We start from the raw sequence: 11,759 nt of genomic DNA, 5'->3' as shown, positions 1-11,759 counted from the left end.
AGCATCGGTACCCACAGCATTGGTACCCACACCATCGGTACCCACAGCATTGGTACCCACAGCATTGGTACCCACACCATTGGTACCCACACCATTGGTACCCACACCATCGGTACCCACAGCATTGGTACCCACAGCATTGGTACCCACAGCATTGGTACCTGAACGCCCGGCAGAGCAGACAGGAGCAGTAACAGCAGCAGCCGCTCCCAGCCAGGATCTCCAGCCTCGTTTCTTACCATCTGGAACAAAGGCAGTGAAGAAAGTCCGTGTTCTACAGATGATCTTCTTGTTGATTCCAGAGATAAAGGTACTGTGTAACTCTAAAAGTTTAAGAGTGCTTAATTTAACCCGTTGCTACGTGCATGGCCATGTAGTAAAAGAGGGACTTTGTTTCCCACATCCATGGAGAAATGGTACAATGCTTTTTTCTTTGTAAGTGATCTTTTTTTTTCTGGATTGTTCCAAAGACTCCGTGTGCACACATCTGTGGTGCTCTGTAATTGGAGCTGCATAGATATGACTGAGGAATGTGCTTCCCAGACAAGTTTTTGGTTTTAAATAATAGATTCTTCAAGTACCGTGAACAAGTTGAAGAATCGAGAGTGCACAGCGACAGGTGGAACAGCAGAAATAGGCCAGTCCTGTTGCTTGCGTCAGGTATTGTTTTTATTTCAGGCAAAATGGGCAGCTTTCCAGCATTTCATGTATGCACCCATAAAAGTTTAACTGTCTTTTTCAAATCATGCTTTGTCACCAGAAATCTTCTGAGATACACTGGGAGAATTTCATGATTCCACGTAAGCTTTTTCTGTTTTTAAGAATATGATTTCTGTCTGTTTTCCTTGCCCAGGTGGTGATGGCACAGGAGCGCAGATTCAGGTTTGCGGTTACAAACAGGAAGTGGCCAGGAATGGACAGAGATTGCAGAGGAGCCTGGAAAATGCTATGAGGAGAAAAGGAAAGGAGGAAAGGGATTGAGATAAGAAAACCTGTTTGCAAATGAAACTTCAAGGTGACTGAAAACGTTCCTTAATTTTATAGCATTGGTAATGATGTGGGTTTCAATTTGGGGGACATGTAAAGATAGCTATTGTGTTTTTTAATAGTGTGGCACACTGGAGGAATGAGATGCTCTCTTCCTGCAGAGAATGGGAATAATTCTCCCTTGCCAAAATATGCTGCCTCACCAAAACCCAACAACAGCTACAAGTTCAAGCGTGAGCCGCCAGAGGGCTGTGAAAAGGTGAAAGTCTTTGAGGAAAGCTTGTGAGTTGATCTTTTCTACAGAATAAATAACATTCAGAGTTACTCATTGGTTTATTGATTTTTGTCTCGGATCAGAATTATTAGTCCAGTTGCTAAAATCATGCTGACACCCTGATCCCTGTCTTGTGTGCCTGTGTGCTGGTAGATGCTTTAGGCATCTGAGATGCAGGGCAGCAGCCTCAGACTCCTCCAAGGAAGCTGCCTGGGATGGTTTTTGTTATTTGTAGGAATCTCTCTCCTGCAGGATCCACCAAAGTCTCCACCCAGGCATCTCCTGGATTCTCAAGAGCTCCTCTGACAGTGCCCCAAGATCCTGGTACCAGCCCCAGACTCTTCCACAGAAGCTACCGGAGAAGACTTTTTTCTTCTGCAGGAAGCTTTGACCTCTAGAACGCACCGAGACTCTTCCCAGACTCTGCTGCAGCTGTTTGAGCTCTGCTTTCACTGTCTGAGATCCCAGCTGGCTGCCCCAGACTCCTCCAAGGCAGCTACCCAAGATGACTTTTCTCATGCTAGAAGCTCGCTTCTCTGGGAAGAACCCAAACCTCCTCCCAGGAACCTGCTGGAGTATTTTGACCTCTGCTTTAGGGACAGAAGATGCTGGGTGGCAGCCTCAGACTCTTCCAATGAATCTCCCCGAGGTGATTTTTCTTTCTGAGTGGAAACTCTGTCCTGCAGGATCCACCCAAGACTCCTCCCAGGTACTCGCACAGTCACCTCACTTCCTATAGGAAGCTGAGGCCCCAGGTGGAAGCCCCAGACTCCTCCAGTGAAGCCACCTGACATGATTTTTCCCTTTTGGAGAAAACTGCTGCATCTTGGATCTACCAGAGACTCCTCCTGCTCTGGTCCTGTCTGGTCCCTGCCCCACAGTGTGTCCCCAGCACATGTCCCTGTGCCACCGCAGCCCTGGGCCAGGCACCGTGCCCTGCGGTGAGGTCACAACGTCTGGGTTCTATCTCCTCCTCCTGGGGCTGCTGTTGCCTTGGTTTCTTGTGGAGTTTGAGGGAGGAGAACCTGTTAAGAGGAGAGCGTTGATCTGGCAGATCTGCAGCCACGAGGAGGATGAGGGCGCTTCGAGGTGAGGGGCTGGCGGGAGGCCGAGGCAGCGTCTGTCCCTCCAGGTGCTGGGGGCCGTGTCCCCGTCACCTCCCCTCCCGTCCTGCTGCCAGGCACCTCCCTGAGGGCTCCGTCCTGTCTCTGCCCTCCATCGAGCAGCCTGGGATGGCTCCGAGACAGCCTGGCCCAGCAGCTCTTGTGGTGCTGTGCAGCCCCAGCCCTCCCGGCCCCCTGGCAGAGCCCCGTGTCCATCCCTGCCCAGCTCAGCCCCACGCTGGGCTCCCTCCAGCATGTCGCTGCTGTCCTGGCACTGGGGACCCCCGACTGGGCCCAGTCCCCCAGGGGGTCTGCCCAGTGCTGCAGCGAGGGGCACACTCCCTCCTCTCATCCCACCGACTGCTCCTGCCAGCCCAGCCCAGCACAGGCTGGTGGTGCTGGGGAGGCTGAGAGACCTTCACCCCCCTGCTGGAAGCTCTGCGGCCAGCAATACCAGTTCCTTCTTTCCTTCCAGCTCTCTGTCCATGTGTGTGTCCCCCGTCCAGAGCCTCCAGTCCTGAGGGCAGAGACGGGGTGACGGGGACTGTCCCTGAGGCTGTCGACACCTTTGTGGCCATTGGGACATCTGGGCTGAAACAGCTGCAAGACCATGAGGTGAGGCGGGGGGTGAGGGCTCCCCTCCATGCCCCGGGCTTCCCTGGGGCCATGGCAGAGAGGGATCTTGTCTGATGGCATCTCTGCCCTGCAAGCTGTGTCCCCAAGCACTGATCCTGCTGCTCAGATGGGACTAATGTCGCTGCTGCCTCCCTCCTGTCCCCAGGAGCTCTTGGCTTTCTCCTGGGCAGGGCATGGCCTCTGCCATCAGCCCCAGCTTCTCCCCAGTGCCTTTCCCCAGGTACCCAAGGCCCCTCCTGAGCTTTGGTTTGGAGCTGTCCCAGCAGCCCAGGGCTCCTGCCTGTGCGAGGAGCGACACCGGGTGCAGGGTGCTCATGGCTTCTCCCCCTCAGTGCAGGGACTGGTCCCCACGCCTTCGCCTTGCCCACCTGGCACCTTCCCTCTGACTGCCACCTTCCCCGTCCTCAGGAGTGACCCCCACGGCCTCTTCCCCTGGTGGGGTCCGTGTCCCCCTCTGGCTTGTCTGCTTGTCTCAGAGCTGCCGCGGAAGATCTTGCCGTTGCCCGTGGCTCTCCTGACGCGATGCCTGCAGCTTGTACCTCATGCCCGTGTCCCACAGATGGTTTGGAGGACAGTGGGTCTCTCTGGTGGCTCTCTGGGAACAAGGGTAAAGCGAGTCCCATCACTGCCCTTTGTGGTCTGTCCCCAGGGCAACCGGGTGGACACATACCGGGAGCTGGAGCATGCCTTGCAGGGAGAGGATGGCTGCTTGCCCGGTGGTGTTGTGAACCGCCTCATAGCAGAGGCCTCAGGTGACCTGCGAGCAGCCCAGGTGAGCTTGTTCTCCGACAGGGCCAGCAAAGCAGCGTGCCTCCATCCCTGGGTTCTGGGGAGATACAGAGATGTTCCTCGGTTATTCAGACCCAAGAAGGTCCTCAGAGAGAAGCTCTGGGGACTCTTCATGACAGAATTTGAAGAGGGGACACAGAGCTGTGCAGAGAAGTGGACTTGGGCTTGTTTCTAACTGAGCAAGAGCTGGCGTCAGGCTCAACGTTACTTCTTGAATACTGTGTTATACCTCGAATCCTGGGATCAGTTTTGGGCCCATCACTACAGGACATCCCTTGAGGTGCTGGAGCGAGTGGAGAGAAGGGAAGGGAGCTGGTGAGGGGCTGGAGCACAAGTGTGATGGGAGCAGCTGAGGGACCTGGGAGGTTCAGCTGGAGAACAGGAGCTGAGGGGAGACCTTCTGATCTCTGAACTGCCTGAAAGGAGCTTGGAGCCAGGGGGGTCGGGCTCTGCTCCCCAGGAACAAGCGCCAGGAGCAGAGGAAACGGCCTCAGGTTGCCCAGGGGAGGTTGAGGTTGGATCTGGGGAACAATTTCTTCCCCAAAGGGCTGTGGGGCATTGGAACAAGCTGCCCAGGGCAGTGCTGGAGTCACCATCCCTGGAGGGCTGGACAGAGAGACACGAGGTTCTCAGGACATGGGTTAGTGCCACGGTCGGGTTAACAGTTGGACTACGATGATCTTGAGGGGCTTTTCCAACCAAAATGATTCTGTAATTCCATGTGGCGCTTTTTCAGGGTGTGATGGATGATGTGAAGATGGCCGCCAGTGACTTCTTGGTGGCTCTGGCCCGCACCCACTTTTACTTCGTCATGGCTGAGCTGCAGAGCCACCTGAAGGTGGTGGGGAAGGTCCCTGATGAGGCTGTGCTCGTCACCTTGGGCAAGATGGCTGGCAGCTATGGTACGGCACATGCAGCCTCCTGGTTTTGGCAGGGGTCTGTGATAACAGGTGGAAGGGATCCCCCCTCCCTAAATGCCCTGTCTTGAACTGGGGGGGACTCTGGAGTTTCCGCGCCTCCTCGCTTGGTGCCAGGACCGGCCAGCAGCTCTGCCTCACCAGCCCAGTCCTGGTGCTCGGACAGTAGGAACCCACTGGAGACAAACCCGCAGGGTCTCTGTCCCCCACTGTTCCCCCTATTGCCCCACAGGGCTTCCCCGTGTGCCCCTCGGGAAGGCCACCCTCCCCACGCCCTCTGGTGTGTCCTACACGGCCCAGCAGCTCCAGCCTTGCGAGAGATGGACCCTGGTGTCCCCTGTGTGTCTCTGACCCTCTGGGTCCCTCTGTCCCTCCTCTGCAGCCCTGCGCTGTGTCCCCTTCGCGGGAGCGACGCTGCTGGCCCTGCGCAGGACGCTGAGCCGGGCAGGGAGCGGCCGGACCCTGCGCATAATCTGCGGGGGTGAGTGTCAGCTCGGCCAGGGCCCGCGCAGGGGCTGGGGTGGCCTTTGGTGGCTCCATGTGATCCTAGAGGAGAGGTGGTGGGTGTCAGCCCGCCCCGGGACCCCGAACTGCTGAGTGTGCGGAGGAGAGGGGGAAGCCTGGGAGTTTTCTGGGGCAGGACACGTCAGGAACTTCGGGGTCCCTTCCCATGGCTTCTGTTCCTTACAAAGAGGAGCTACGAAGATGCTGAGGGGTCTGGAGCATCTTTCTTCTGAGGAAAGGCTGAGAGAGCTGGGGCTATTCAGCCTGGAGGAGGCTGAGAGGGGACCTTATTTATTCTGGTAAATATCTGAAGGGTGGGTGTCAGAGGATGGACCAGACTCTGTTCAGTGGTGCCCAACGCCAGGGTGAGGGGCAACGGGCACAGACTGAAACACAGGAGGGTCCATCTGAATGTGAGGAGAAACTTGTTTGCTGGGAGGTGCCAGAGCCTGGCCCAGGCTGCCCAGAGCGGGTGTGGAGTCTCCTGCTCTGAGACATTCAAACCTGCCTGGACCCACCTGTGTGATCTGCTCCATGACCCTGCACGAGCAGGTGGGGCTGGGGATCTACAGAGGTCCTGAAACCCAGCTAGTCTGTGGTTTTGTGATTCCTCTTCTCTCCCCTGAGGTTTGAAGTCCCTGCACTGAAAGCGCAGTATGCAAGAAGGGAAGGGGCTGTGGTGGCAAATGCTGGAGGCAAAGGGACCACTGAGGAGGAAGAGGTGCAGTGGGGAGGAGAGAATCAGTGGGGTCTTAGAATCCAGACATCTCCAGAGCACAGCTTGTCCTCGTATCCAGATCTGGTCCTCGACTGGGCCCTGCTGAGCCTGGGGCTGTATGTAAAGCAGGCTTGGACAAGGGTACAAGGACCTTTCCCTGCTACAGACTCCCATGTGCTCCCTTGTCTTTTCTCTTTCCTGGTGCAGTTCTGGAGCGATGGTCCAAGGGCATCACCATGTACTTGTGCAGCCAGAAACGACACCCCTTTCCTCAGAGCAGGGCAGCACAGCTCTGTGGAGACCTTTACCCGCTCTTCCATCACGCAGTGGTAAATTGGCTGGGCTGCAAGGAGGAACAGGTGAGAAGTGCTGCTTGCCACAGCTGGGGCCACAGCGGGGGTGTCCATGTCAGTGGGTCCGTCTGTGCCCCTTGGGGTCAAGCAGAGGGAAGCGGGGAAGGGAAGGGGTCTGGGGGGAAAGCCCCCGAGCGGGGAGCCTGCTGGCACTGTGCCTGGGGCTGGGGCCTCCCTGGAGAGAAGCAGCCGAGTCCTGTGGCCTTTCTGCAGGAGGGGCTGGGCTACCAGCCTGGGGAAACGCTGGCTCTGTTCTGGAGTCCCTCTCCCATGGGGCAGAAGGGAAAGGGAACCCCTCCCAGTGGGAAGGGCAGACTGGTGTCCAGGGCGTGCTGAGCACCAGGCAGAGCTTCAGCCGCCCAAGCGGAGCCTCTCCCTTCCCTCCCCAGGATAATCGGGCGGTCCTGGGTGCGGTGGCTGCCATGGTTGGTGTCCTTGTGTGTGAGGAGCGGCACTGCCAGCGTGCCCGGGAGCAGCTCCTCCGGCTCCTGCGCCAGCACCAGCGGCTCCAGGACACCTCCCTGGTCACCAAGGTGAGGACTCGTGCAGGGACGATGCTGGGGAGCTGTGGGGTGCCAGGGGAACTGGGAAGCTCTTAGAGAAGGAGCAGGGAGAGCAGAGGAGGCCTGAGGCTTCCTGGGCTCTTTAGGCAAGAAAAGAGCAATGGGGGGAACCAAGAGTCCCTGGCGTTCATCTTCTTGGGAAGCAGGGCACTGGCACCTCCCTGAGGCCCTGTGCATGGGCAGAGCTTTGCCGTAACGTCCAGTGCCATCCAGTGAGGGACAAGGTCCAAGTGGGACGTGCCAGGAGGAGACATTTCTTCCTGGAAAGGGCTGTGGGGCATTGGAACAGGCTTCCTAGGGCAGTGGTGGAGTCACCATCCCTGGAGGGGTTGAACAGATGGAGATGAGGTTCTCAGGGACATGGGGTAGTGCCAGGGATGGGGTAACATTGGACTCAGTGATCCTGAGGGTCTTTTCCAACCAAAATGATTCTATGATTCTACAAATTGGAGTTGTCAGCAGTGTCCCTGTGCAGAGGGCAGAGACCCTCTGGTGCTGCTCTGAGGGGGCAAACAAGGACCCCGGGTGGGAGGGTTTGGGGATGTCCCTGGGAGCTGACATCAGGGGCTCCCCTCATCCCAGCCCTGCTAGGCTTCTCCTTTCCCCAGGGCATTGCGGTGGCTTTAACCTCCTCTTCCTCCCCTCCCCGTTCTCTTGTAGAACCTCGGCCACGTACTGCAGATGCTGGGGGGAGGTCAGACCCCAACCCCACGGGGCTCAGCTCTCGCCCCCCACACCGCTGGGCACCAGCAGGTAAGGGGAGCCTGTGGGGCAGGGCAGGGTGTCCCTCCGCCAGGACCACCTGCAGACCAGCACGCCAGGGTGTGAGCCAGGTGCCACGGAGGTGCCTTAAGGCTGCAGGAAGAGCAATGCTGGGATCCCAGGGAATGGCAGAAGATGTGCTGGGGAGGGTCAGTTGGACATGAGGAAAAGGTTCTTGACCCAGAGGTGCTGGACACTGGAAGAGGCTCCCCAAGGAGGTGTCACGGCCCCAACCTGACAGTGTTCAAGAAGAGACTGGACAACGTCCTCAGACCCACGGTGTGAACTGTGGGGTGTCCTGTGCAGGGACAGGAATTGGACTCAAGATCCTTGTGGGTTCTTTCCAGCTCGGGACATTCTGTAGTTCTGTGCTTGGAAGGGGCTGGGGGGCAGCCTGGTTCCCACAGCGATTTCCCTCTCGGCCAAGCTTCAGGAAGAGCAAGGGAGGGGAGGAAGGCAGAGAGCACCAAATCTTTTCAGTCCCTCTCAAGGCCGATGCACATTTCTCTCAAACGACCCTTGTTCCCACAGGTCCCTGATGTGACTGAGGAGCCTGGGCCAGCCCACAAGGCGAAGCCATCCCGCCCCATGACGCTGCAGGGTAAGGAGAGGGGACGGGGCGATGTCACTGTGCCGTGGCAGCTCTGTGCCTGTCCTCGGCAGCCAGGGGCAGCCGCCTGCTAATGCAGAATGCGATTTCTTCCCTGCAGCCCGAACCTGCCCCGCAGCTGTTCTGCGGTCCCAGCTGAGGCACGGGAGCGAGGCCCAGCGTGTGGCAACCCTGAGCCTGCTGGGAGAGCTGGCCCGCTCTGACGGTCAGTGCCAGGGCTGGGGACACACGGCAGGGGCTGGAGCTGCTGGGCTGAATGCTGGAATGGGCTGGAAGTGGTGCAGCTGCACCCGAGAGGAGCTGCAAAGAGCGGGTCCCCCAGGCGAGCTGACACCCTGTGATGATGCTCAAGCTGTTCCCAGCAGTTAGAAATGGGGGCACAGCAGGGACGATGCTCCAGGCTCAGTGACACGAGTGGATGGTTTGCAGAGGAGATGCTCCTACCAGTGCCATTTCTCTCATTCTCTGCGTTACCGGAGCTTTCGGTGCCTATAAAACAGCCATGCCTCTAGAAACAGAGTCACTCTGTGCACACCCCTGCCTGCTCTGAATTCAGAGTCAGGCCCTGCTTCTCTGTCCCACCAGTGTATGTGAAGCTTGGAAGCTTCAAGGGATCCTTCTGCCATCAGGGCTCTGCCTCAGCACACCTCTCTGTGTCTCTTCCAGCTCCTGTAGCAAGGAAGAAGCTGCCCCAGGTGGTGGCAGCTGTGCAGCTGGTGTGCAACGACCCCAGCGCCCAGGTGAGCTGGTTTGGGAAGAGACAGTGCTGCCAGGGAGGGCAGAGAAACCCTTTCCCTCAGGACAGCCTGACCAGGCCATGGCAGCAGCAGAAGCTTCTGCCGTGCCCTCGTCATCTCCCCGTGAGCCACAAAGGCTTCCCCAAGCGCAGGCGGCTTCCCTGTGGTTTGGAACAGGGGTTGATAACCACGCTCTCCCCGGCAGGTGCGGAGGGCAGTTCTGGAGTTCATCTGGGAATTGCTCAGCTCCGGCTCCCAGAGCTGCTGGCCATGGGATGTGGTGGGGCACATCTTCAGCGAGTACAGCCGGAGCTCGGGCAGACTGGTAAGGACAGGGCAGGACACCGGGGCTTCGGCTGGTGCCGGGGCCGTGCTGAGAGCTCCTGCAGGCGCCCTTGCCCATGGAGAGCTCCACGCGGCAGGGCCATTGGCGCCAGCTCGGCCATCGCAGCGGCCTCCACAGGGCTGTGCCATGGTGGTGGAGATGTCGGGGTGACGTGGGTTTGCACCTGGACACGCCACCCAGGGCTGCCTGCACGCCCCTCGTGCTGAGCTGTGCCCACACACACCTCCAGCAAAGCTGCCTTGTGAAGGGAGGGACAGACTTGTGGGGACACGACACCATCCGTCCCGAAATGCTGATGGGCCATCAGCCCAGCTCAGCCCGTGCACACAGGTGGGCCTGGCTAGAGGAGCTTTCTGTGGTGTTTTCGTGCCCTGGCTCTCCAAAGCATGCCCTGCCCATCCCATAGCAGCCTGGGGCCCACATCCCTTCTGGCAAGGGGACAGGCTGTGTGGCAGCCCCTTGGGTGAGTGTTTCCAGCCGGGCACCCAGGAGATGAAGGCCAGGGATGGCCCAGCCTCCTGCTGGCTTGCCAAGGATCTTCCCTCTCTGGCTGGAGCATCTGGCTGGCTGGGAGATGTGTGTGTGCCACTCTCCTCCAGGGCTCCAGGAGGCTGTTTTGGGAGCAGGGCAAAGGAAAGGCCTTCTGGATTCTCCTTCGGGAGGTGGCTGCTCCCGGGATGCTGGCACAGCAGCGGTGGTGGGGCCGTGCCTGAGCCTGGTCGGTCGGGAGCTGAGAGGAACCGGGGTTTTGCCAACTCTGTCTTACAGGCGGCAGGAGGCCTTTTTGCCTGGGAGCCCCAGGAGGACAGAGCTCTTCAGTCCCTGTGCGTGGACATCCTGGGCTCGCTGGATGTCACTCGGAGAGGGATGTCCCAAGTAAGTTGCCATCTGGCCTGCTGCTGTGGCCACTTCTTGCCTGCAGAGTGTTTTTAATTGCTCTTCCTCATGGCCTGAACCTCTCCCCTCACGTGTGCTGAAGCACACGAGGCTCAGGGAAATGCAGACCATCCTTTACATCTTGGAACTGAGTGGAAATGCTGATGTGCTGAATTGCCCGGTTCTTCTCTGCAGCTCCTGTGGCCCAGGCTGCTGCAGTACGTGGTGCCAGCCCAGTACAGCGGCGTGCTGATCCCGCTGTCCCGCGGCCTGCGAGCCCTGCTGGAGAGACGGGAGAGAGCGGGATGTGAGGAAGAGGAGGAGCCCGATGCTGTGGACTCGCAGGAGCAAGGTAGGAGCCCCAGGGAGTGCTGCTGGGTTTGGAAGGGGCTCAGGCCAGTCTGTGTCTCCCTGTGCCCCATGAACCCTGAGCAGGAGCCCAGGAAAAGCAAAGGGCAGAGTCAGGCTCTGGCTCCTGGGGAGCCGGGGGCTCCTTCCTGGCCGTGCTGGATCTGCCTTCACCCCATGCGGGGCAGCCTGGGGAGCCCCCGGGCCAGCACAGTGGCCGTGCAGTTGCTCTCAGCCCTGTGTGGGCCACAGGAGGTACGAGGGTCAGGCCACGGCGGGGCCTCTTCATCTCACCAGCCTTTCCCCCTCCCCGCAGCCCGGCTGCCGGCTCCCCAGGCGCTGCTGGCTCGAACGCTGGTGAGTAGCGGAGCCCTGGGGAAAGAAAGAGCTTTTCTGGCAGCACTCCCGAGCCTGCCCGAGCCCCGCGGGGATCCCAGTCCTGTCTCGGGGCTGGCGGGGGTGGCTCTGGTGGCAGGGGTGACCCGTCTCTGCTGCCCTCGCCCAGGTGCTGGCGGCGGCTCCTCACACCAGCAGCGGCCGCGCAGTCGCTGCCTTGCAGCTGCTGCAGGCCCTGCAGGGCTGGATCTGCGGGGCCTTGGGGACAGCGTGGGCCACCGAGATCCCCCTCCTGCTGCAGCACCTGGCAGGTAAAGTGTGGGTGGGAGGAGAGGCTGGAGAGGAGGGAGGGGCAGCTTCCCTGCAGTCACACAGTGGGGATCAGCCACGGTCAGTGCGACCTTCCCCATCATGAATGCAGTGGCTCTGACAAACACCCCTGGGCTCCCTCCTGTGTCTGTGGCCTTGCAAGGGCTTTGGCACAGGCGCTTGTGGGCCCTTTCCAGCCTGATGGCCTGGGATTTCTGGGAGGTCTGACCGCAGAGGAGACCACCGGGCTCTTCTTTGGTGTGAGCTTGAGCAGCAGCAGAGCTTTTGCTTCCTCTTGCTTTCTAGGAAGAGCCGAGAGCTCCCTGGACTCTGCAGAGTGGGAGCAGCATGTGCTTAAGGTACAGCATCCTCGGGGTGTCACAAACGGACGGGGAGAAGAGGGAGCAGACAGAGTTGTGGAGAGCTGGTGAAAAGAGGGCTGGGCTTGGCAGGGGAGACACTGCCATTCCAGCAGCTCTCCCCAGCAGCATCCCAGGACACAGGGGTGTGGGAAGGACCCTGGCCAAGGGCAGGGGGACACCCGCTTCCTCTCCTCTTCCCCCCAGTTCTTGCGAGCATCCCTGAAGCTCA

This window comes from Columba livia, unplaced genomic scaffold, assembly GCF_036013475.1.
Source record: "Columba livia isolate bColLiv1 breed racing homer unplaced genomic scaffold, bColLiv1.pat.W.v2 Scaffold_95, whole genome shotgun sequence".
Lineage (NCBI taxonomy): Eukaryota > Metazoa > Chordata > Aves > Columbiformes > Columbidae > Columba > Columba livia.
This window is presented reverse-complemented; position numbering follows the sequence as displayed.